The sequence below is a fragment of the Rattus norvegicus genome, chromosome 3 (assembly GCF_036323735.1).
Source record: "Rattus norvegicus strain BN/NHsdMcwi chromosome 3, GRCr8, whole genome shotgun sequence".
In the NCBI taxonomy this organism is placed as follows: domain Eukaryota; kingdom Metazoa; phylum Chordata; class Mammalia; order Rodentia; family Muridae; genus Rattus; species Rattus norvegicus.
Genome location: NC_086021.1, coordinates 144,181,359 through 144,206,400, shown reverse-complemented (window position 1 = coordinate 144,206,400; position 25,042 = coordinate 144,181,359). Strand labels below are relative to the sequence as shown.

The 25,042-nt window shown below is 38.9% G+C and overlaps 1 long non-coding RNA gene across 1 annotated transcript; it reads left to right on the top strand.

Annotated features, from left to right (window-relative positions):
• LOC134486160 (uncharacterized) lies at positions 1–24,708 on the top strand. The gene is made up of 3 exons (XR_010064908.1): positions 1–196; positions 20,883–23,011; positions 23,636–24,708. It is a non-coding gene; the product is annotated as an uncharacterized LOC134486160 (long non-coding RNA).
• The last annotated feature ends 334 nt before the right edge of the window (positions 24,709–25,042 follow it).

Here is a 25,042-nt window from a genome sequence, read left to right as displayed (position 1 = left end):
CTGTCTCCACAGCTATGCCTAATATCCATTCATTAAGCTATCCCTCTGCATTTGTTATATGTGTGCTCTAGGATCTATGCCAGTCCCTGAAAACACCAAGCCAGATATGGAAGTTGTTGCTCTTCATAAGGCAACTAATAGAAGTTGGGAAAAAGTTGATGGAAAAATCATGGCTATCATTTGTGCAACCAACAAGGTAGGGCTGCGGGTTCTACCTTTGCACTTTTTTGTGTTTTGACCATAAAATGTAAAGCTCTATTCTCTCCTGATAAGCTACAGCTTGTCTAGGGTTGGAATCAGCTACAGAGAAAATAACACAAACGTTTTCTAAAAGAGACAAAGAAATTGTACAAAAAAAAAATCTGGAGAAGATAATAAAATTCCCTGGGTGAAAAGAAGGGGGCGTGTGGTGAGTGCATTTGGACGATCCATCATCTATGAGTTGGTGTATGTATCACGGCACCAACTCCAGCTGCTGTAAGCATCACGTCTGCTAATGTGCAGCTCAGTTGTCCCCACAGCTGGTGACCTACCGTAGGCCAGGACTCTTTTCTGTAGGCAGAAGAGGATAGCAGAGGACCAAGAGGTAGCAGCTGTAAATCAGGGGCATTGTAGAGCAGGTGGAACTTTTACAAAAATAAAATTTTACAGGACAGGGATGGAAATTAATCTTGAGTTATGAGGACCTCAAAGTACCTCACCTCAGGCACTGAACTTTCACTGGCTATGAGTCTGCTCCAAACTACATTGAGTGGGACAACTGCCCTCACCAGGTGTCTCCTGCATTGTGTCTTCATACAAGAAGCCTGTTCTCGAGGAGCTTATTTCCCTGTTAGATCTCTTACAGCTTCCCAGGGATGGGAGTAAGGAGCTCTCTGTGGATGACCTTGCATTTAAAACAATATTTTTATTCTTTGAGAATTTTAGATATTGTATTTTAACCATATAATGCCCCTTCCCTAATACTACCCAGATTCCTCCCTTATTCCATACATACCCAGCTTTGTGTTCTAATTCATTTAAAAAGAAGGGATAACCATCAAATCTATGTAGTGCTGCTTATTTTTCTTGAGTGTGTGATCATCCACTGTAGCATTTTACACCATCTTGAGACCATAACTTCAAAATAAGTAGCTGCGTCTCACCCAGTTATCAATTCATCACCCTGTGCTGGGCCCCTGTCTGAAGTTCTTCTTTCAGATAAGCCTTCTCTCTCTCTCTCTCTCTCTCTCTCTCTCTCTCTCTCTCTCTCTCACACACACACACACACACACACACACACACACACCACACACACATACACACACAGACGAACACACACACAGATACACATAGACACACACACAGACACACACACACAGACACAGACACACACACACACACACACACACACACACACACACGGGGCAGGGGAAACAATAATACACCTACTTCTGGCTGTATCATTAGAGAATAGTGAAAATTAACCCTCCTTGGATGTGATCAGATATTGCCAACCTGAATTTTCAATGTCTTCCACAAACAATTATCAGGATTACCAGGTCTGTTCTAGCTCCTAGCTTCAATCTCAAAGTATGTCTTGGGTATGAATCAAAGTTCCCATGCATATTCAATCGCTAACATTCACATCCTTCTCTCCAGTTTGCTTTGAAAGGTTCGATATTGTTTAAGGAAAGAAATGGTTGGGCTTCAGAGAATGGCATAATAGCAGAGCAGAAGGAAACAATGTGGGGAAGTAAATCGATTATTGTTTAACTGAGGCTGTTAGACAACAAAAGCCTAGGCAAGGCCATGGAAAGCTTTGCACATTCAAGCCTAATGGAGAACTTTCTTAGGCATCTCTCAGTCAGAGGATGGATGATGGGGTTCCATGGTAGAGTGTAAACAAGGCTCTACCCAACCAGTGACGTACACATGCACCAGCCTTCTATTACCAGAACCGTTCCTGAAGTAAAAACCCATATTGGTGTTCCTGGTGGGGATGGAAACATTTTCTGGTATTTGCTCTTAATGTTTAACACAATACTTAACTTTTACATAATGTTTTACATAATTTTTATTTTTTTCACTTCTTGGTTCTTCCACAGGAAATGCTGTCTGTGTGTCATTTTTCTGACTCATATGTGTTTATTATTGTTATAAATAGCCCCAAAATGAATGCATGGGTGATAATACTTATTTCAGATATATGGCTTTCAAATGAGAAAAATATGGACACCTCAAACACTAAGATGCAAAAAAGCATGTTTGAAAATGCCTATAGCATTCGGCAGATACCCTTCCCCACCTTCAGAGTGTTCATAGAGATGTCATTACATTTATACCTTCTATCTCCTGAAGAGGACCTTGCAAGAATATCTCAGGAACAGTTATCTTAGTGCAAAATACATTCATTCTTTTTTTCATCTTTATTAACTTGGGTATTTCTTATTTTCATTTCGATTGTTATTCCCTTTCCCGGTTTCCAGGCCAACATCCCCCTAACCCCTCCCCCTCCCCTTCTATATGGGTGTTCTTCTCCCCATCCTCCCCCCTTTACTGCCCTTCCCCCAACCATCCAGTTCACTGGGGGTTCAGTCTTGGCAGGACCAATGGCTTCCCCTTCCACTGGTGCTCTTACTAGGCTATTCATTGCTACCTATGAGGTCAGAGTCCAGGGTCAGTCCATGTATAGTCTTTGGGTAGTGGCTTAGTCCCTGGAAGCTCTGGTTGCTTGGCATTGTTGTACATATGGGGTCTCGAGCCCCTTCAAGCTCTTCCAGTTCTTTCTCTGATTCCTTCAACGGGGGTCCTATTCTCAGTTCAGTGGTTTGCTGCTGGCATTCGCCTCTGTATTTGCTGTATTCTGGCTGTGTCTCTCAGGAGCGATCTACATGTGGTTCCTGTCAGCCTGCACTTCTTTGCTTCATCCATCTTATCTAGTTTGGTGGCTGTATATGTATGGGCCACATGTGGGGCAGGCTCTGAATGGGTGTTCCTTCAGCCTCTGTTCTAAACTTTGCCTCCCTATTCCCTGCCAAGGGTATTCTTGTTCCCCTTTTAAGGAAGGAGCGAAGCATTCACATTTTGGTCATCCTTCTTGAGTTTCATGTGTTCTGTGGATCTAGGGTAATTCGAGCCTTTGCGCTAATATCCACTTATCAATGATTGCATACCATGTGTCTTTTTCTGTGATTGGGTTACTTCACTCAGGATGATACTTTCCAGTTCCATCCATTTGCCTATGAATTTTCATTCTTTTAGTGAACTAAACTGCCTGCTGCCTACAAACTGTGTGTTAGGTGCTACTGTTGCCAGAGTTGATTTGTGTAAGAGAGAATCTGGGTAATACCTTTTATTGGTAATGGCATGCATGCCAAATAAAGCAAGAGCAGACTGAGAGGGAAAAAATTCAAAAAGCAAGACAGAGGGCTACTTCAGTTTCACTAGCATGCAGGTTCTTCTTAATTTTGGGCTATGTTACATAGGTATATGACCTTGATTTCCAAGGTCACCTCATAATGCAAGACGGCTGCTGGAATGGTAAGTCATCAGTAAGGAAACTAGAGAAAAGAACACAGTCAAATACTCAGTAACTTGACAGGAAAGTACTGTTCTAGCAAGAGGCCACTGTTCTCAGCTCTCTTTGTCCTTCTTCAAGCTCTGCCACACTCTTTGTCTGTGGTTGGAGCATGTCTTTTGGAGAGATGCTAGGTCCTTCTTGATACGTTTCTGTCCTCTTGTGTTATCTTTAAATCTAAGTTTCTCCGAATGAAAGCATTTAGGTCGTGTATTCACTTTCACATTCATTTTATTATGACAAACTCATCTTCAAAAATCTCTAAAACTACCACCTGTTAACTGAAATACATCCCAGCACATAAAGGTCCAGCATGGGTCATTGCTAGACCTCTCCTTTGCAGCATTGACTATCTATTCCTTCCCTGTACAACTTAGATGCCTTTGTGACACCTGACTTTCCTGGGCACACACATTACATGTGAATAACAAAAACCGAAGGAGGCAAGCCAGTGCCAATAGGCACATGTAATATTCATCATTTTAACTTTTCTTCAGTAATTGAAAGGATTCTCTTTAACAAACGGCCCATTTAGAAGCAGTGTCTACCTTAGAGTATGTCTACCAATCAAAGCACATCTGAGACCTAGAGGCAACGTAGCTCATTTAGAAGAGAAGACTCTAGTGGAATAGCGATCTTTTGTATGTAGAAACCAGAAACTAGCTTAAAAATCACAGCCAGGATATAAACTGGGAAACATAGGCAAAGACGATCAGATATGAATATTCTGCCTTTGGTGGAGGCAATGTAGGAGTAGTCCTGAGTGTAAGACTCCGTGATACCCCAGAGAGATGTTGTAAGCACGTTCCTGAGACAGAGAATAATATGGGTCTTGTAGCAAGAGCTGAGGTACAGACCACAGTAGCAGAAAAAAATTAAGGGCACAGTGTCATTTGGAGCTAGACTCGGATGACTTGTTTATGAGATTGGGGTGCTACGAACATTTTAAATCTCTCTTACCTAAGGTCAGAATTGATTTTCAAGGATTTGAGGTAGTCAAATAATCCTATATCCGAGGGAAGGATGCAAATGAAAAAAACAAACCAATCCTTTTCTGGCACCACTTAACAGCCACGGGATTACTAAGCTCATCATCTTCATGTGGTTTCCTGCCAGGAAAAGAGACTAGACTCACAAGACGAAAATGTGTTTGGATGCAGAAGGAATCTTAAAGGTGAACACTGATCATACAATATGGTTTGCCAGTTCAATGCAGACAAGTGAAGGTGGAGTCGGTTAGATGATTTTTATCCCAGGCTGGTATTGAGGCATGTACTTCACTTTCATGGTTTCCTGGATTCAATCCCAAGTGCTCACATCAGATATGGGGATTTGTTTCCTCTGGACACACATGAATACACACACACACACACACACACACACACACACACACACACACATTCACATACACACATGCACAGGAACACGCACAGTATCTTTTACACATTATTTTCTCTCACACACACATTCACACACTCACCCCCACACACACAAATATACACACAATCACACACACAAGGACATGCACACATACACACTCTCTTTCACACATTATTCTCTGTCTCTCTCTGTCTCTGTGTCTGTCTCTGTCTCTCTCTCTCTCTCACACACACACACACACACACACACTCACACACACACACACGCACACACATCTAAACATGAACTTGCTCAAAACTGTGCAGACTGCATGATAATAAGGCGGCTGAATTTCCTAAACAGCACATGCCTGAAGTAAAAGAATATCAACGGACTTAACAAACAGCTCTGGAGGAAAACAGCTCTCACCAGAAGAGAAAACTGCTAATTCTGATTATTTCTCATAATTAAAAACAAAACAAAACAAACATTATGACCTCATTTATAGAGTTTATTTACTAGCTCCTTACACAGTTCATTTTAATGCACTCCTAATGCCTTTTTAAGCTTCATGAGATATAATTTTAAGATGCTTCTGAAAATGGTCTAATTAATTTGTAGTCCTAGGAGATCCTGTTTCTCCCCATGAGAGGGTTACTAAGAGCTGAAGGAAGAGGTTCACACACATTCACACCTTCAGCTCTGTGCACACTGCTGCGGGTTCTCTGCTAATTTTGTTTCTTCTTGATTACTCGTTTAAGAGAAGATATAAAAACATGTTTGAAGATTAATTTTTGTTCACAGATTAAATAATTACCCGATTTGAAATACACAGCTCCTCAGAAAAGATGCCTGGATCATTGATTCTATAAGCAAATGACTATTAAAAGTCTTATTAGTTTTTATACCCAGTGAGACTTCACCAGAGAAAACTGTTCTCCTTTGCAAGTGGTTGTCAATTGGAGATAGCTTCTTGGCTAGAGATGAGAGCTCTTGTCTGCCTTTCCATGTAAACCACACATAAGGGCAGGCCCCATGCCCAGCCCTCGAGTAAAGGGCTGAAACTCACTCACTTTGGCCATTTGTAAATGAGGGATGTAACACAAGCACAATGCATGATGGGATTTCACAGGAAGTGTCTGCTTCTGATCTTTCACTGTCACCAATGACCTTCCTTTCCTCAGCTTTCTATGTTAGCCTTAGGAGGCTATTGAGAGATCTAGAAAGCTAAGTTGTCCCCAGAACTTAGAAGGCCAACAAAACTCAGTAGTAGTTTGGAGGTCTTCTTTGTGTTTGTTTGTTTGGTTTGTCTATTATTGCTCTGTTTAAGCATCTTTTACCTTACCCATCCCTTGCTTATACATCATGTTCGTGTGTGTGTGTGTGTGTGTGTGTGTGTGTGTGTGTGTGTGTGTGTGTGTCGGTGTGTGTGTGGTCTCTCTATCTTCCTGCTTGTATACATCTGTTTCTTGTTTCTTTCTTTTCATTCTTTTTAAATTCTGGCCGATCTGTTTGTTTGTTTGCTTGTTTGTTTTTAATCTGTCTGTTTCCTAAAGAGAGAGAGAAAGAATGCTTGGGGTTGGATGGGTGGGAAAGTGACCATAAGGAACAAGTACATAGCATCTTCTATAATTAGGAAAGGTTTTCTAGTTGTTATCATTATCATTAGCTGTGTGTTTACAGCAGCATGGAACTATACATACTTTTTGATTTTAGGAGTTACAATACAGTATTTTTTACATCAAGCTGCTGCACTCTAGGTGTCACTCATCGCAGCGGCTCCGTTACCTTAACCCAATGCATTCTTTTGCAAGCAGTTTCTTTCTTGGATTACAGCATCATTATGGTCATTTTAAATGTCAGAGTTCTGAAATGAAACACTGTCATACTTGTTTTTATTTGTTTTCTTTAGAAGGGAGAAAGAAGGTGTGGTGTTGGATGGGTGGGGAAGTGAGGATAATCTGGAAAGAGATGAGGGAGGGGAAATGGTGAACAAATGTATTACATGAAAACAAATATTTTCAACAAAATGTCTTTGTAAAAGCCATTGATTACAGAGCACTTACAACCCAGTATCTTCTGTAATCCAGAAAAAGACATCGTTATAATTCAAGGAGAAATAAATCAATGATTCCTGTAATGATCTATACCATTTAAGAAAAGTTAAATGTTTATTTGAGCTAAGAGAATTAAGGTTGAATTCTTTTTAGAAAAGGAAAACTTAGATTGAAAAAGTTTTAAAATTGGTTAAATTTGGACATAACACTGCAGTTTAATTAAAATAAGGAATACCTATATGTATATAACCCATGAGTTAACACGTATATCTCCCAGATCATTGACTGAAGGGGCCTGTAAGCAATGATATCCTAGCTACAAATAGCACATATGATGTCCAGCTCTTAGAAGATGGATATTATTTCCCAATAAAATCAATCAAAAATCCTCATGACACTGTTTCATTTCAGAACTCCAGCATAAAAGTGATTATAAAAAATACTGTAATTCAAGGAAAAAAGTGTTTGCAAAAGAATTAGTTACAAAGGCAAAGAACCCACACATCTGAGGAACAGTTGGCCAAAGCAACAGCAAGTCAAGGTGAAAATATTGCATCATGATTGACTGAAGTAAAAAAGTATGTATAGCTGCACACTAACATAAACAGTTAGTAATAATGAAAATGTTAAATCATGAGTAGAAAACTTTCCCTTATTATATAAATACTATGTACTTCTTTATAGTATATGATAATAGTAATATTAGACAGATTTCACATTAAAATATACTTTGTATTAAACTTTAATTATATAGCTATACATTAAATAATATAACACTGTACCTAATAAATATAGAAAAATGAAAATATAAAGTCACCATTAGGCAAAATATCATTCTCTCAGGTAAATTTTTCCATAATATATTAAAATCAATGGATTAATGTTTTAGAAAATGCTTGTAAATCTTAAAGTATCTCTTTCAACATAGCTATGGTTTGAGGAGGAAAAAACAATATGTTTATGTGGCAAAAACAATTGAGAAGCGTCATCTTCAGTAAGTGGTCAATGTCAAAGTCGCTGCATTGGTGCTTCCTCAACACTGTGACAAACTCCCTGACAGAAGCAATCTAAAAGAGGAAGAGTTTACTTTGGCCCATGGTTTCAAGAGATTTCTTTCCAACATGGTGCAAAGTGTATGGGTACAGATAGGGCTCAGTCTATGTCAACAGGGTGTGTAGTGTTTGGTCATATATGATGGCTGACTAGGAAGCAGAGGGAACTGAATCAGAAACAGGACTAGGTTGTAACCATCAAAGGTCTGCTCTCAAAAACCCACCTCTGTCAATACAGTTCTATAAACTCCAAAAGCTGTGCCCACCTCAAGAGATTAAGTATTCAAGCACATGGGCTTTTGAGGCACATTTCAGATCTAAACCATAGTAATGTACACTTAGGCTTATCATCTGCTCACTTCAAAAGTGCATTCTGTCATTTCTGTTGTTCAGCTAAATTTACATACAGTCCAGCTGCCTTTTCAATATCTGTTGATACCAACAGAGAAATGCTAGTCTCAGCCTTAATCAGATAAGCCCGTCTTTTCAGGGAACAATAGTGGATGCAAAGATTCTTAAGTGGTGGATGAGTGCTCAGAACTAAGTAAAATATTTATACCATTCTCACTATGAGGTAACATGATAGAAAAAGGGGTGGTGAGAAGGTTTGACAAGGAGAAGGGCTGGAAAAAGTCTTCTTTGGAGCAAGACACAGTTATTGAAATCATGAACCTATGGTACTGTGGACATTTATACTATGTCTGCATAAGAATCGGCCTGTCAAAAGTCAGACATTGATAGCAAAGTGGCTAATGAATGAAGAGGCCCTGCTCCTCACTGCTGAACTGTTTCCTACTGATGGATTTAGGGAGGAAGAACCATTGTTTTGGTTGTATACACATTGATAACCTCGCCATGCTCCAGTGGACAGTTCCAACACAATACTCACACAGACAATCCTAAATGACCCACAAAACAGAACCTAAGGTCATGATTCTGAGAAGGGACTAGAAGGAAGAAGGGTAGGGGGCTGAAAGGAAAGAAAGGGAGATAAGAAAGAGTATAGGGAAGACAGTAGTCAGAATATACTATATACATATATAAAATTATCAGGTAATAAAATTGATCAATAACAAAAGAAAAATGCATTTAGTCACAACCACAAGAATCCTCATAATCTTAGCAATTATTGAAAATCTTACCAACACTATTCAAAAGCCCCAAGGCAATTTCTTAGCGATATGCCCCAATACAATCAAAAGGCAAGTTAAGCATTGCCAGTACACAATAGCACAGAGTAAACATTTCCATTCTATTAGAACAAAACAAAAACAAAGCCCAGGCAAGCAAACAGGGATTGGTATAGCTTAATATGAAGCATCCATTGCATGTGGTAGCATCATATGTACTACAACATGCTTGGGAATATTATCCCTATGGCTCTGGTATATGGAGTACACACGGCTTCTCTCTAGGAACAGAACACTTGATGTCTGCAACATCTTGGGGAAGACTTGTCATGTTCATGGCATGTCTAATATCCTAGTGGCTTTGTCTAAACTTAAGCTTGACTCTCACCGAAGCTTGAGAGAATCTGTTCTAAGAATCTGACCCTACTACTACAAATTCCATACATAATGGGAATTTTTTCTGAGTTATGAAAAACTACCACATAAGCAATGCCAAACTTTGTTGTCAACTCATGATGGAGGCTGACCCTTTTGGACCATGGCTTTAGTAGACTTGAGGTGTCTATGTGGCAGAACTAAATAAAAGCCACCTCTATGCAGTTCTATTTGAGAGAAGTGCTCCAAAGTAGGGCTTTCATTTCAAATGGAAGTTTAATATGAGTTTGCATTTTTAAACTCTAGTACACTGAGCAAATAGTCTTGCCCATAAGGCACCATATCTACTGTCTCACTGCAAAGGCCTCAGCTTATTAAGAAAATCAAGGAAATTAAGTTCGCTGCCTACTTGGCTCTGTTCGGAGCTTTAAACACATGCTTATTCAAAATTGTGTACTCTTTATTACCGTCTGCCTCAACTTTTCCATCTCCCTTTCTATGACTAATGTGTCTAAAAGAAGCCTGTAGACTTTGAGGTTGTGAAATGTTTCCCAGTAAACAAATTCCATATATTATATATTTTAATTCGGCCTTATTTAAAATTTCAATGCATGAGTGTATTTCTAAATAGCCTTTGGCCCAGGGCTTAATAGAGTTTCTTCCACGCCCTTAAACTTTAATCTAGTTTTCACTGTCAACATTTCCATTCTACTTAAACAATTTTAGTGTTTATCTAGTCTGAAGTTATAACCTCTTTCGAGGTATTTTCACAAACTAGTTCCAAAAGGTTTATGATAGAAACAACTCAATATCTTACTATCAGTTATCTGTATAGTTATATTCCTTGTTACAATTAAATAATGTTGCCCACTTTCAACTACCAATCAGATAGTACAAAGCTCCCATCTGATTCAGTTGCCAAATCTTCAACATTCCTGGATCTATAACCGCAAGTCAACAACAAACAAAATACAAGGTGTAATTTACAAACTACTCGGTCTCAGATAATCTATTACAATAACAGACAAAAGCCTAGGACATTTTCCTTTGATGAGAGACAGCCAAAAGGATGTGGCAATTCTGGTATTACTAAAAATGTGTACATTCACCTGTGAGAAGTCATACAACAGAACAAATTTTGAGACAGATCTTATAAATAGTAGTAGATGAACCTTTAAGGTGATCCTCAAACATCCCAATTGTGTATTTGCTACACTTCATTCCTTCCCTTTTGAGGGTATCATTGTGGAGAAAATATGATACCCTACCCATCAGTATGCTGCATCAGGGAACAAAAGGAAAAAATTTTGAAGATTAAAGTTTAAAATCAACCGACTTTGTGCTAATCAAAAGAAATGATTCAAAGTGGAGCTGACTTTCACAAATACGTCATTGAAATAAGCTAGACTTTTCCTGAATTCAAAATAAACCCAACAGGCAGCTGGAAAGGTTGGCTCTGCTATGATGTTAAAGTCCTAAATCAAGACATACATCAGCCTTAAGCAGAGTCTGAGTTTTACCTTTGTGATGCGCTGGTCAACTTGACAGGGTCTAGAACAGTGATTCTTAACTTTCCTAGTGCTATGATACCTTAATACAATTTGTCATGCTCTGGTGACCCCCAAACCATTAAATTATTTTTGTTGCTACTTCACAGCTGTAATTTGGTAACTGTTATGAACTGTAATGTAAACATATGTTGTGCAGGATATCCCTTATGTGATCCCTGTGGAAGGGTCATTTGACCCCCAGAGGGGTCACAGCCAATAGCTTTATATTAATTTAGAATCTTATGAAAAGAATTTTACTGAGAAGTTCCCTGTGTTAGGTTTATCTGTTGGCACACCTGTGGGGAACTTTTGAATAGTTGATGTTGGATTGTGATCTGTTCTGTTTCCTTGGCAGGGCATCCTTAATGGTGTAAGAGAAGAGTGAGCTAGATAAGAGCAGACAAACAAGACAGCAGAAAGGCCTGCAAGCATTTGCATCTCTCTGCTATGGGTCATGAAAGTGATGAGATTGAGGCCTGATTCTCCTGCTGTTGCTCCCACTCAATGATGGGCTATACACTGGAGTTTTAGGTCTCAGACACCCTTTCTCCCCTAAGCTGCTTTTCATTTTGGGTATTTTATCATAGCAACAGAAGTGAGACAAAAAGAACCTCAGAGCCCAAAAGACTTAAAGCTGTTCAGTCACAGCAGTAAGAGTTTAAGAGCTTGGGACAACTGGAATGCTAGTCAATTGCTTGTAAATTATAAGTTTGTATAACAATTTAAAATATTTTTTATAAAAAGTAGAAAAATTAGTATGCTATGTGGTCCAGAAATGTATAAAGGCTCTTTCCCTTATGTTCTGGGGAATATGTACATAACCATTGTTGTCATTTAATACCATGAAAGGCACAGAAGATGTATATATATATATATGTATATATCTATACATATATATGTGTGTGTGTGTGTGTGTGTGTGTGTGTGTGTGTGTGTGTGTGTGTGGGAGAGAGAGAGAGAGAGAGAGAGAGAGAGAGAGAGAGAGAGAGAGATCATTCAACAAACATTCATTGGATTTCTAAATTATTCTTTGTGATTATGGTATAATCATTATCATTCCCCCATTCCTTTCTTCTATTTGACACCCCCCCCTACACACATTTATCTCTTTCAAATTCATGGTCTCTTTTTTCTATGGACCAGACTTCTGAAGTCCTTATATTAAAAAGAAAAAGATTAATCATCCCTCATTCTCTGGAAATCATGATCTCAGTAACATGAGGTATAAACAGGATATAACAATGTCTTTCATTGTTGCCAAAATGGTGACCGTCTCTGAGAGTGCAGACTGTCACAGAATACGTGGCCTTTTAGTGGGGATTAGAAGTGTCATAGTTTTTCAGGTGAACGAGAAGTGGTATAATTACTCACTAATACAGCGAAACATTTTAAAGGAAATGAGCTTTGGAATCACACACAAGGCTAATCAGCAGTTATTGATTTAACTTTCCCTCTTGAAGCTTGAAATTGGTAATTTCACAAAGAATTCTCCACTTAATGATCACTGGAATGGGGAAACAGGAAGTACTTAAGAAGCTGTGACCTCCATCTAGCATCGATCCCTTTCTTTCGGCATTGATTTTCAAGAATATTTTCATCAGGATATCTACCTCCCTTAAAATTTTCTTGTCCCCCTTCTGTCAACGTTTGTTAAAGTTATATTATAGTGGGAAATAGTTAAAAATGTACCATCTCACATTAATGGCAGCTACTCTCTGGCCCGGGTGGTCTCGCTGCCTCCATGGCTAGCCCCAGAGTCTGCACGGTCCCTATGCAGTGACTGCCCAACTCATGGTTCTCCTGTTGCAGATTCTGGTCCCATTCCAGCCATCCACCCCTCCCTATGTGGTTAGCTGTCACAAATCCCTGTGACCTCTAGGGGTTGGAATTTATCAGTCAGATTTATATCAGTAAATTTTCAACCCACAAAATGCTCACACAGCGAACTCAAAATTCAACTTATATAAACACAAGCTACACATCTAGATGCACCCTACTTACTATTTAATCATCTATTTAAGAAATCCCCAATACTTATGGCTCCCAGGACTGTGTGGTTCTGGCTCCTCCTCCTCTCCTATAGTTTCCATCTTATCTCCCTCTCTCCTGTCCAAAGTCAAGTCTTTCTCCTGCCTTCCCTCTCCCTCTCTTCAACCCGGAAGTCCCTCCTACTCCTCACCCAGTGATTGGTCCCCTAAAATCTTTATTCATTAGAGGAGTGTTCTGCCACATTATAGGACAGGAAAATTTAAATATATTGTTACTCACATAGAATAACACATCATAGAATTAGTAATAGTCATAAAGCCAGCTGCTCAAGAAACAAAGAACTGAACATGTCCTTCTTACAGGAACAAAGAGGAGCATGGTCACTTCGTACTCTACTGGCTCAGCTCAGGCTGAAAGCACAGGGACATCATTCACTGCTTCCCATGAAGACAAAGCTGGAAAGACCTTGAACTGAGAGCCAAGTCCAAAAGCTCATTATCTCTTCTTCCATTTTCCTTCCTCTAGCTTTCAGTTCTACAATGCCAAATAAAAATGAGACAGATGTCAATCTGAACAACTTAAAAAACAAACAAAGCAACAAAAACAATTCTAAATTCTTGGAATATAGATTTAGCACCCTCCCTATTAACACATAGTTAGATATATACTATATAATATAAAACACAATTAAATATAATTATATTACAATTATGGCAATATATTATATATTAAACATAATTATATCTAATATATAAACATATAATAGCATTATTATATTTTATAGTAATAGTGCTCTCATGCCTTCCAAACTTTTTCTTAAATTAAGCTGTTTTTAAGCTCTGTCATTTAAACTTCAGGCTATAGCTCTCAGACAACATGTGATGGTTCTGTATAAGCCTTTATGACAAAGCTTAAGCAAAAGCTTAATTAATGAAACAAAAGAGACCGAGTGATGATACAAAAAAGGTATAAAAAGAAAAATTTAAAAACCATGTGCTCCTATAAATAAGAATGGAATTTTTTTTAGTAGAGTCTAAATTTCCACACGACTTTAGGCTTTAGTCTTACCCTTATGTTGTTCAAAAATAGAAAGGCATTCGGTTTATTATAGGGCATGTAAGATTTTACTCTTTGGTATTTCTTGCTGAACTATTTATTTCTGCTTTTATAAGTATATAAAAGAAGATTAGAGGAAATAAAAGTAACTCTATGCAGCATAGTCCTTAGTAAAAATCCCACAAGTTTACTTTTTAGATAAAACTGCTAATCCATGTAATCCTTAAACCATGGTAAATTTACATCTATTCAGTTCCCTTTTCCTTAAGAATGTGGTTATTTGCAAATATTTCAATGGTTCCACTGAGTGACTGAATAGGTGGTGAGCTCCACATCTGTTATTCAAAACAAGAATGTACATCTTTAAGAGCCATAGAAGACAGCCACTGGCTCAGTGCAGTTAGGCTGTCTTCCCTTGTCCTTCTGGGTATAAAGTAGTTCTTCCTTTACATAATCCTTGATAATCCTTTATCTTGCATTCCTTTTAAAATGAAAAGAGATATAAAAAGTAAAATAGAAAAAATGCTACTCTAGGTATGTTTAAAAATTCAAGTCATAAGGAAAACCACAATATTACCCATTTTGTGTCAGTCTGGATAATTTTTCCATCCTGAATATTTGAGAGAAATGTCTCCTTATCTCCTTATAGAGTTAGAATGGCATCTCTTTTTGTAATAGAGCAGTCAAGGAGACAATGTGTATAATTTCGTAAAATTAAATATGTGTAACTATAATCATGTAGAATGAAAAATGCAACCATGGTGTTGGAAGTTACTTCATTTGACAATACTATTTGATAAAATGTATATCATATTTGAAAATATATGATAAAGGTTTAAGAGATTCCTATTATTACTATGTAAAAACTACCTAGCAGAACATAGATATTGCTATTCAACAAATTACTCTCAATTCTTTAAAAGGCGAACAAATATTCGCAGTTTTTAGTTTCCACGTGTGAAGAATTTTGAGGCTTTTGCTGGTCTCCCACAGCTTGGGTCTCCTACAAGATTGAGTCGAATTATCATTCAGGTGTGTGAGCAATAAATTGGACAAAGAACACATGCATCGAAGGATGGCTGTACATTTGACTAGTCAACATTGACTAGCCAGTTGGCATAAGATATTGGATGGAGGTCCTCCGCTCCTCAGCACCCAGGCTTTCACACAGACCTGTGAGAGTGTATGAAGAACAGACACCTGACTTTGCTGAGAGCCATAATCCAAGAGAGCATATGAAAGCTGCAATATTTTATAACTTAACCATAAAATGTATATGCTATGACTTTGCAAATATTCAAATTGGCCGTCTTTGATATGGACGAGGACTCCTCAATGACATGAGAGGCAGTACGGGTTCTGGAGCTGTCTTAAAGACGAGGCCACCCACTCAATTACAAAGAAAAAATATGAATTCAGAAATCTTTATTCTGATTTTAGAGTTGACCAGTTGGCACTGCATAGCCAACTAGGCAGCTCGTCCCTGGGGAGGACTGTTTCTCCTGTTCTCAGCCTTCCTTAGTTGTAGTTCTTTATGGATGGGGCCGTGTGAGATTTCCCTGTGAGGAGATGAGGAAGTCTTGAGTTAATGTCTGAGGGATGAATGGAATCCTGAACCAATGTGTAAGGAACTGATGAAATCCTGGGGGAATTTGCATGGCTTCTATGAGTAGTTATTAGGTCAAGGACCCTAATGTCTCAGGGCTATAGGAATGTCAAAGCCTACCTCCTAGGAGGCTCATAACAGCGACAAAACATCTCTCTAATCTGAATGCAAATGTTGATGGGGATGTCAACCACAGCTTCTTTCTCTTGGATCCCTAGAGCTCAGGACAGAGACCTACAGAGACCTCCTACTAAGATTAGTTAAACCTGCCTTCCTGTGAAACAGTACAGCACTAAGCTGCCTCCTTATTCAGCTGTAGAGAACAATCTGCTCCATGATTCAGATGCATAAAATACACCCAGCGTTCCTAAGTTGTGCATTGAGTACCTTCCCTCAGAGTGTACATGGCACACGTGACCGCAGCCTCTCTATACCTGTGTCTGTGCGTATACTTACTGCACACGATAAGTATACTTACTCCTTCTCTCGTCAGAGCACTCTCTGAGCTGGGTGGAGAACACCATTTTGCCTTCCACCCTAGCCTGCCTGTTGGTGGTGTAGTTTTTCAGGTCGTGTCTAGCCATGAAGCCTCCCTGCCATTTCTCACATAAGACTTCCTGGTCCTCTCTTACATGCTTCCCGTTCCCTATTTCTTGATGTTCTCTGAGCATTAACGGCCAGGAGTTTTTGAAGCTGCACCAGCTGGGCCTGAGTAATAGCAACTAAAGAAAAGGGGCCATAATTTCAAGAGAGTAAAGGGAAGTATGTGGGAGTTGGATGGGGAAACAGAAAGTGGGGAAACTATATAATTATATTTTAATTAAAAAATCAAGACCACTGTTCAAAAAGGAGATCCCTATGGTCCTTTATGGACAGAACACATTTTTATTATTATTAAAAATATCTCTGTCCTGTTTTCCAATGGCATTTTATTAGGTCTTGACCATTATATTTTATGCCATTATCTCATTATTTTGATATTGTAAGTTTTCGTGCAGTTTTGGAGTGAATCTTTGGACTTCTTTCCTCTTCTAGATGGGATATGATTTCAAGTGGTATGTATATCCTAGCCTAGGTGGGGATGCTCTGTCTGTTCTCTCAGGCACAGTGATTCACTCAACCTCCATTCCACCTTTTAACAGTTGATTGGATGATATTCTACAAAGCGACCATCAAACCGTGGTTCACAGCAGTTTCTTTGCCATTCCGTATATTGCCCAGGCCCTAAACACCAGCATTCACTCTGTTCCTCTCAATTTGTTTTTTGTATGTACTGCATACCCACAGTATTCATACAGTAGTTGTCTTCCTGTGTCTCCAATATTTCTTTGACATGTCCTTTCCTTATTTGTTCAATGACCTTTCACCCTCATGTACCTATGTGTAGTATTAATTTATGGCTAATACACGCCCCTCCAATATTCTTGAGTTGTCACTTACTAAATCTGTATTTTATCCTAGCTACCGGGAACCCTTCTGGGCAGTGCTTTGCACCTACATTTCAGCTGTCTCTCCCTCCTGCATCCTCCTGGTATAGTCCATCTCCTATGTTCTTGTCATGGCCAAATGCCCTCTTCTTCACTCCTATTTTTGTTTTCTGGAAATCCTAAAAGTCCTACCTCTGTTTCCCTGCCCAGACATTGGCCACTGGCAACCAACCAGAGCCAACCGGGGACAGGGACCCTCTCAGCACAGATGTGTGGGTTCCTGTGTGGTTTTGGGAGCCGAATTAACACAAATAGCATCAGAACCAATCCACAACACCTATGGATTCACTTTTATTTTTTATTTTTTGCTTCTACAGATCTCAGGGGCATTTTTATTGATTGGCAGAAGTATCACAACAAAACCTTAGTTGTAAGAAAGTCTGGTAAATTTAATTGTAGCTTTCCAGCCAGGCTAAGCTACTTTCCATGAACCAATGGCACATCACGGATTGTTTGCTAGCTGCCCATGAACAGGTAAGCTCAGAGATAAAAAGTTTCTCTTTAGAAATAGTCCATCTCTTTGACAGAGCAATCTTCTGTCTATTGAATATAATAATCATAATCAGTCTATTTCTATTGTTTAGTTTGTTCCCCTTTTACTGAAAGCAGTCTTTTCTTATACAATATATTTTGATTACAGTTTCCCCTCCCTCCTTCCAGTTCCTAACCACCTTCCCTCCCACTTACTTCCTTTCTGTCTCTCATTAGAAAAGAACAGCTTTCCAAGAAATAATAATATAATGTTCCAAAATAAAATATAAGAAGATAAAAACAAAGACAATCACATCAAAGCTGGACAAGGAATATCTACAGAAGGGAATGAACCCCAAAAGAAGTCACACATACCAGAGACCAACTCATTCACACACTCAAGAGTCTAATAAAGCTCTAAGCCGAAAGCTATAATATATATGCAGGGAATCTGGTGCAGAGCAGTGAAGAGCACTGTACGAAACGCCTCAGTCTCTGTGAGTTCATGTAAATGCCATTCAGTTGATTTAGAGGGCTTTGTTCTCCTGGGGTCCTCTATCACCTTGAGTTCTTAGACCCTTTCTATCTCTTACTCAGGGTTCCCTGAGCTCTGAGAGGAGGGACTTCATGATGGAGACATTGTTTCACAGAGGTCTTTCTCTGTGTCTCTTTATCTCTCTGTCTCTCTTTCTTTCTCTTTGTCTCTATCTCTCTGTTTCTGTTTCTGTCACTCTGTCTCTCTGTCTGTCTCTCTTTGTCTTCCTGTCTGTCTGTCTGTCTGTCTCTGTCTCCGTCTCCGTCTCTCTCTCTCTCTCTCTTTCTCTCTCTCTCTCTTTCTCTCTCTCTCTCTCTCTCTCTCTCTCTCTCTCTCTCTGTATAGTGTCTGGCAAATGCAGGCAATAGCATTTATGTGTGGTAAATTGCAATAATGTGTAGTAAATTTGAAGCTTGTTGAAAGTCAGTGTTTCTAACACAGACAGTAGCTATGTGAAGTGATGATATACTAATTTTTTGACAGGGTATTTATAAGATATATTTACATAAAATACCATACTGCATGACTTAAATAAATGCACTCTTAATTTATTAAAGTTTCAGTAAGTCTAGCAGAAAGGGAAAGTACATCATGTGTAAGAGGAATTCTGGGACTCTACTCCTTGTATATAGTACCAGAGTAGATGTGGCATTAGTTCTCCTTTTTAAATTGAAATGTATTTCATTCATTAGCAATACTAAATGAACAGTCTGCCCACAAAATAATTAAGATCTTAATTTTATTGAAAAATAAGTGATTTTCAATTATATTTCATTGACTGATTAATTGATTGATTGGATAGTATTTGGTTTTCCCTTATGTCCATTGACCATCTAATCTCTGATTCTTTATGACTCCGGCAGTGTCTAATGTGGGTTCCATCATGGAGAGTAAGCCTCAAGTCAAATCAAATATTGTTTGGTTATTTTACAATTAATTAATTTTACAATCCAAGTCTTTGATGGGGCTTCAAGATAGTTTCTGTTTCATAGCAATTATTGTACTACCATTTTATTATTTATTTATTTACTTTTCTTTTCCTTTTTTGTTTTTTATTTATTTCTTGCATAGTATATCCTGATTTCCCCTTCCTCTTCTCATCCTACTTCCTACCTCCTCTCTCATCTAGGTCCACCACCTTCTGTCTTTCCTTAGAAACAAAACAGGCTTCTAAGGGAAAATAATAAAATAAAATGCAAAGTAAAACAAAAAATAACACATAGGAACAGGAAAATACAAATGGAAGGAAATTAGCTCAAGATATAGACGCAGAGACCTACTGTTTGGCACACTTAAAAATTCTAAAAAACCACTAAACTTTATATATAATTCATATAACATAAGTATATAGTATATATTATTATATATACATTTATACATACATGTACTATATACTATATTATATAATATATTATATAATATATATAAGACATATATACATTATATAATATAATATATTATTTATGTATACCAGTTTAGTGGGGACATATATCTACTTTTTATATAAGGCATATTTATATTTTATGTATATATAATATACCTTATATAAAATATACCAGTTTAGGGATGGGACATGTATCCACATCTCTTTTCATTTGTAGGTGCAGACCTCCTGTGCAGGCCTTGTAAATGTTGCTTAGTTCAATGTGTGCATCTATCCTGTTGTTTTAGAGAGCCTTGTATTTTTTGGTGTTCTTCATCACCTCTGGCAGGTTTCCCTGAGGTGGAGGAATTTGATGGAGACATCTGATTTAGGACTGAATGTTCCAAGGTCTTGCACACTTGAAATATTGTCTGTCTATGGGTTCTGTATTTGTTCCCATCTACAGCAGCCGGAAGCGTCTCTGATAATGGTTTAGCAAAGCATGAATCTGTGAATAACGTAGAATATCAGGAGGAGTCATTGTATTGCTGTTTCTCTATTTTCTATAATTATTTAATTAATTAATTTGACAACAGTATCTGCCTTTCCCTTATGCCACTGGACTATCTATTCTCTAGTTTCTGGTTACTCAAGCAGTATCTAGTGTGGGTTCCATCTTGTAGAGTGGGCCTCAAGTTAAATCATATATTGGTTGGGTTATTCCCATATGCTTAATGCCACCATTGCATTAAAGTATCTTGGTGGTAGAAAGCAGTGCACCATTCTAGAGCAAAGGATTTCTGCCTGGTGTTTACATTTCTCCTTTGGTAGCACGCAGAGCGTCTTCCTTTACCAAAGATGCTAAATATAGAAGTTAAGGCCCCAGCTCAACTTCCCCATGTTCAATGAGTTGTGTGGGTGTTGTCTTCAGCAATAAGGCCTTGCCATCAGTTTGTTGAGAGCAACCTATAGTCTTGGCAACAGCCTGGGTCATTGGAGGTTGGTTCCCTTTGGCCAACAACTCAATTAGCAATATCTGGTCATTGCCATCAGGATGTTTTAATTCCTAGGTATGCTAGATATTTTCATACTGACTTGACACAAGCCAAAGTCATCTGAGAGGAAGGAACCTCAATTAAGAAAATGCCTTCATAAGATCAGGCTTTATATAACCTGCAGGACATCTTCTTAATTAGTGACTGATAGGGGAGGGCCCAGTCCACTGTGGGTGGTGCCACACTTGTGCTGGTAAGTTCTATTCTTATTAAGCAGGTTCTATTCTTTCTTATGTAGGCTGAGCAAGCCTTGAAGAACAAGCCAGTAAGCAGCATGCCTCCATAGCCTCTGCATCAGCTCCTGCCTCCAGGCTCCCTCTTTATTGAGTTCCTGTCCTGAGTTCCTTCGATGATGACAAGTGCTGTGAATGTGTAAGCCTAACAAATTCTTCCCTCACCAACACTTCTGTTCATGGTCTTTCATCACAATAGAAAACATAACTAGGGCACTTGATTTCGTGCTCTTAGGAGGATGGGGTAGTTCTTAGGGAATTCTTATAAGATCTTGACAGGTATCGCCACTGTGGTTTACAAGTAAAATATGTTTCCAATCATTCAGAGATGACAAGGCTGGAGAGTGTGAGCGGATCCACAGGGGGGCAAGAAAGCAGGATGTTTTACCATGATCTGCTTAGTCCTCTGGGAATGGGGGCAAAGATTGAGGAGGTATTCTGCTTCAGAGATGCGATGACACCAGGGGATTGAATTTTGAAGAAGGAAAGTGTGTGAAAATCTGAAGCTAGCCTACCAGCTTTGCTGGTCTACTTGCTTCTCTGGCAGGCTTGGCTATAAGGTTGCCAAAGGAATGCTTGCTGGAGCTTGTGGCTGGGATAACAGGATAAGTTGAGAGGAAAGTTGGAAGACAACATCTGAGTGATCTGTTGGAAGCAGAGAAGGGGAGGACACAGCATATGTTCTGCTAGGTTGGAAACAACCTCGAGACTGGGGAATTGGCTTTGGGTTGGGTTGGTGGCCGTTGATTGCAGAAATCATGATATAAAGGGATAATAAGAAATATTAAGTTTAAGCTCAGCAGGAAGATGATTCCACTGTCTGTTAGGCTGGAGAAACAGAAAGAGAAAGTAGTGACATGGTAACCCAATGGATATGGGTCTCAGTAATTACTGGGACTCCCGTGGCCTTGGGGAACTGGATGATGAAACCTTCACTCAACTCACAGAGAGGAGAGTGGAAAGATTCTTACTCCAGTGTTGTAGGTATTACCACTGCACTCTGGAAGAACGAATCTCCATTTATCCCTGAATCCTGGTAGAAGAAACTTGAGAGCTGAGGAAAGATAACCAACACATCTGGAAGCAGGCCAGGGCTAATATAATCAACTTTATCATTTCTTTTTTCTTACTTTCTTGAACCAAAGATCTATTTATACTTGGTGTTCACATTTACTACATTTAAGCTTCCATTTGTCCTGGGACTGCAATTAACTGAACAAATGTGAAGCATTCCTGCAACCCAGCCAGGAAAATCCAAGTTCTATTGGCATGGTAACTAGCCCACCTTTGACATTTGCCTAGTGTAAGCAGTGCTCCTGTGACTCTCATGGGTCTAGTGGAATCAACATTTCTTTTACAAGATGTTAGGGGAATTTTATTTTTTAAAAATTACTATGGAGAAAATTAAAACAAACTTCATAGTTAAGACATTCTTCATGGTTTTTTCTTTTTAAATTCACCATGATGTGCAAACTTAGCAGCATTCTTTACAGTTCACTCTGAATCTGTGATTATTTCTCTTATGTAATTTTTAAAGCATTGTATGATTCTTTCTACTTTTCCCTAAAAGTCAGCTAACAATTTCTCTTTCTATGTCTCCTTTTCCCTCTTTGTTCCTGTCTCTTACTGAAAGAACAAGTTTGAAAATTGTTGGCAAGTTTGTATTATTTTTCTATATCAAAATTTCCATGTTACAATAGTTAGAATGGCTAAGACCAAAAACTCAAGTGATAGCACATGCTGGCGAGGATGTGAAGCAAGAGGAAGACTCATCCATTGCTGGTGGGAGTGCAAACTTGTGCAACACTATGGAAATCAAGTTGGTGGTTTCTCAGAAAACTTGGAATAGTTCTACCTCAAGATCCATCTATACCACCTCTGGGCATATAACCAAAAGCTGTTTCAACATCCCACAAAGACACTTGCTCAACTATGTTCATCGCAGCCTTGTTTGTAATAGACAGAAACTGAAAACAACCTAGATGTCCTTCAACTGAAGAATGGTTAAAGAAAATGTGGCACATCTACACAACGGAATAATATTTAGTTATTAAAAACAAAGACAACACGAATTTTTCAGACCAATAGAATGTTATCCTGAGTGAGGTAACCCAGTCCCCAAAGGACATGCATGGTATGTACTCACTTATAAGTGGATATTAACCATAAAATACAGGATACTGATGCAACACTCTACAGAGCCAAAGAAGCTAAATAAGAAGAAAGGTCCAAGATAAGATGCATGAATCTCACTTAGAAGGGGGAGTAATATAGTCATAGGAGGCAGATAGAGGGAGGGACTGGGTAGGAGGAGGGGTGGAGAGGGGAATTGGGGGTTCCAGATCAAATGTGGAAAGGAGCAGGAGAGATGGCCAGATGGTCATGAGTATGAATGGAAATCTGCAACTGTCTGACATGGGATGGAATGGGGAGGTGGAGGGTCAGAGACCTGGGATAGAAGATAGACACTCCCAAGAATCAATGGAGGGAGGGTTGACCATAGCTGTAACTCACAGCACTGGAAATATGGAGCCTGAGGAGGCCACCTTGAAGGCAGGAACCCCAGTGGAGCAATAGAGATACCAACCCACCCACAAAACTTTCCATCCAAAACTTATCATATATACCAGAAATGCAGGGATGAGGAATGGAGTAGAGACTGAGGGAATGACCAACCAATAACTAGCCCAACTAGAGACCCATCTATGACCAAGCACCAGTCCCTGACCCTACTAATGATACTCTCTTATGCTTGCAGACAACAGCCTAGCCTCTGAGAAGCTCATTCCAGCGGCTGACTCAGATGGATGCAGACACCTACAGCCAAACAGTGGATGGAGCTTTGAGACTCTTACAGAAGAGTTGGGGGAAGGATTGCCAGCACCAAAGAAGATAGAAATTCTACAGGAAGACCAACAGAGTCAACTGATCTGGAGCCTTGGGGTTCCCAGAGACTAAACCACCCAACCAAAGAGGACCTAGACCCTACCCCTACCACTGCATGTATATAGCAGATGTGCAGCTTGATCTTCCTGGAGCTGGGGCTATCCCAAAAGCTGTTACCTGTCTGTGGGATATGTTCTAACTAGGCTGCCTTGTCTGGCCTCAGTGATAAGAAGATGTGCCTAGCCCAACAGAGACTTGATGTACCAGGGTCAAGGGATACTCAGATGGGTGGGCTTACCTTCTCACAGAAGAAGGAAAGTGGAGGGGGAGGGGATGACTGGGGGGAAGGGCAGTGAGAAGGATATAAACTGAATAAATAAAAAAAATTTATTGAAAAATTTAAACTCATTAAGTGATATTAATATAAATGTCTTTATTAACATGAAGTATTTTCTGTGATTTTTAGATTAGTTTTATGATCATTTTCATCTTCCTAACTTGGACATTTTATGTATTTACATATTTTTCTTATTTATAGTTTTTTATTACTATGAATTGGACTTTGAGAACTTTAGCTATCTTTGGCTTTTGAGATCCTTTGTCTCCACTCTTCACCCTATTTCTTCCACTTTTTCAACCCTCCAACACTAGATAGAAGAGAAAAAAGGATAGAGGGGTAAGAGGAAAAAGATCCTGAATAAAGTCAGGGATTGCAAAGGGAGCAGCATTATCATTAGACTACTTCCTGCAGATTAGGGGCATTGAGTTCCTTGGGGTGAGTTTGAACTTCACTGTCAGGATATCTAATTTCTTCTTGCTGTTGTTTCTTCTTTACACAGGACTACATAACCAACCATGACCAAACAGCAACCAATGGCAACTAACAACCACCTACACCCCTCTTGGATTCCTAGCATTTATATACTCTCTGAAATGTTCCCAGAATTCCAAACATCACATAATCACAGAAACTATCTACAGTTTACAAAATCATGCCCCTTGTAGAGCATGAGGCAAATCATAGTCAGCTGTTGTGACAATCTGAAACAGTCCTATATCCCACACCTAGGATTAAAACAAAAACATATTCTTATAATATTTCTGTGTTTTTAAAAGAAGCCAAATTTGTCACCATAGAGTACTATTTTAAAATATTGTATCTATGGTCTTATAATTGATATTATCATTGTTATTAATCATTACCCTAATTCTAAACCTTTGAGTTTCATTAAAAATCATCTGTAAGAGGATATAATTTTTCCATGTACTATGTCTGTAA